Source organism: Embiotoca jacksoni, unplaced genomic scaffold, assembly GCF_022577435.1.
Source record: "Embiotoca jacksoni isolate LCO1_2020_lvr unplaced genomic scaffold, fEmbJac1.0.p SCAF_142, whole genome shotgun sequence".
Lineage (NCBI taxonomy): Eukaryota > Metazoa > Chordata > Actinopteri > Embiotocidae > Embiotoca > Embiotoca jacksoni.
Window position 1 is genome coordinate 7,501 of NW_027185277.1, and position 2,500 is coordinate 10,000.

At 48.6% G+C, this 2,500-nt stretch overlaps 1 protein-coding gene across 1 annotated transcript in view; it reads left to right on the top strand.

The window, feature by feature from the left end:
- LOC138197595 (nuclear factor 1 A-type-like) overlaps positions 1–2,500 on the top strand; it is a gene marked incomplete at its 5' end in the record, with an annotated part of 51,915 nt that overhangs the window by 6,678 nt on the left and 42,737 nt on the right.

The window sequence follows — 2,500 nt, forward strand, 5'->3', positions numbered from 1 at the left end:
ACACGTTCATCACGTCCAACACGTCCAACATGTTCAACACGTTCATGACGTCCAACACATTCATCACATCCAACATGTTCATCACGTCCAACACGTCCAACATGTTCAACACGTTCATGACGTCCAACACATTCATCACATCCAACATGTTCATCACGTTCATCACGTTCATCACGTTCATGACGTCCATCACGTTCATGACGTCCAACACGTTCATCACATCCAACATGTTCATCACGTTCATGGCGTCCAACACGTTCATGACGTCCAACACGTTCATCACATCCATCACGTCCAACACGTTCATCACGTCCATCACGTTCATGACGTCCATCACGTTCATGACGTCCATCACGTTCATCACGTCCAACACGTCCAACATGTTCAACACGTTCATGACGTCCAACACATTCATCACATCCAACATGTTCATCACGTCCATCACGTTCATGGCGTCCAACACGTTCATCACGTCCAACACGTCCATCACGTTCATCACGTCCAACACGTCCAACATGTTCAACACGTTCATGACGTCCAACACATTCATCACATCCAACATGTTCATCACGTCCATCACGTTCATCACGTCCAACACGTCCAACATGTTCAACACGTTCATGGCGTCCAACACGTTCATGACGTCCAACACGTTCATCACATCCATCACGTCCAACACGTTCATCACGTCCATCACGTTCATGACGTCCATCACGTTCATGACGTCCATCACGTTCATGACGTCCAACACGTTCATGACGTCCAACACGTTCATCACGTCCAACACGTCCATCACGTCCAACACGTTCATTACGTCCAACACGTCCATCACGTGCAACACGTCCATCACGTTCATCACGTCCAACACGTTCATCACGTCCAACACGTCAATCACGTCCATCACGTCCAACACGTTCATCACGTTCATCACGTCCCACACGTCCATCACATCCATCACGTCCAAAACGTTCATCACGTCCAACACGTCCATCACGTCCATCACGTCCAACACGTCCATCACGTCCAACACGTCCAACACGTCCAACACGTCCATCACGTCCAACACGTCAATCACGTCCAACACGTCCATCACGTCCAACACGTCAATCACGTCCAACACGTTCATCACGTCCAACACGTCAATCACGTTCATCATGTCCAACATGTCAATCACGTCCGACACGTCAATCACGTCCGACACGTCCATCACGTCAATCACGTCCGACACGTCCATCACGTCCGACACGTCCATCACGTTCATCACGTCCATCACGTCCAACACGCCCATCACGTCCAACACGTTCATCACGTCCAACACGTCAATCACGTTCATCACGTCCAACACGTTCATCACGTCCAACACGTCCATCACGTCCAACACGCTCATCACGTCCAACACGTTCATCACGTCCCACACGTCCATCACATCCATCACGTCCAACACGCTCATCACGTCCAACACGTTCATCACGTCCCACACGTCCATCACATCCATCACGTCCAACACATTCATCACGTCCAACACGTTCATCACGTCCAATACGTCCATCACGTCCAACATGTCCATCACGTCCAACACGTCCATCACGTCCAACACGTCAATCACGTCCAACACGTTCATCACGTCCAACACGTCAATCACGTTCATCATGTCCAACATGTCAATCACGTCCGACACGTCAATCACGTCCGACACGTCAATCACGTCCGACACGTCCGACACGTCCATCACGTCCGACACGTCCATCACGTCCATCACGTCCGACACGTCCATCACGTGCAACACGTCCATCACGTCCATCACGTCCAACACGCCCATCACGTCCAACACGTTCATCACGTCCAACACGTCAATCACGTTCATCACGTCCATCATGTCAATCACGTCTGACACGTCCGACACGTCCATCACGTTCATCACGTCCATCACGTCCATCACGTCCAACGCGTTCATCACGTCCAACACGTCCAACAGAGTAGCAGCTTGTCTGAGTGGTTTTTATTTCACGTTCTGCTCTAAGAATTTTTTTTATATTACAATACCGTTAAGAAAACAGATGGGACGCTGTGTAAAATGTAAATGAAAACAGAACGTGATGATTTGTAAATCATGTAAACTCATTTAATTTAATAATTGAAAATAGACAAAGGACAACATATGGCCGTGATCAGACACTGTTCTGGAGTGGAAATCACTGCACGGGCTCAGGAACACTTGTGAAAACCATCGTCTGTGAACACAGTTCATCGCTGCGTCCACAAATGCTGTTAAAACTCTCCAAAGAAGAAACCAGATAGAAACATGATCCAGAAACACCGCCGCCTTCTCTGGACCGAGATCATTGAAGATGGACTGAGGTGAAGTGGACAACTGTCCTGAGGTCTGATGGATCACAATCTGAGATTCTGTTTGGAAATCATGGACGCTGCATCCTCCAGGTTGAAGAGGAGAGGGACCATCCAGCTTGTTATCAGCACCATTAATGCTGAATGATATATT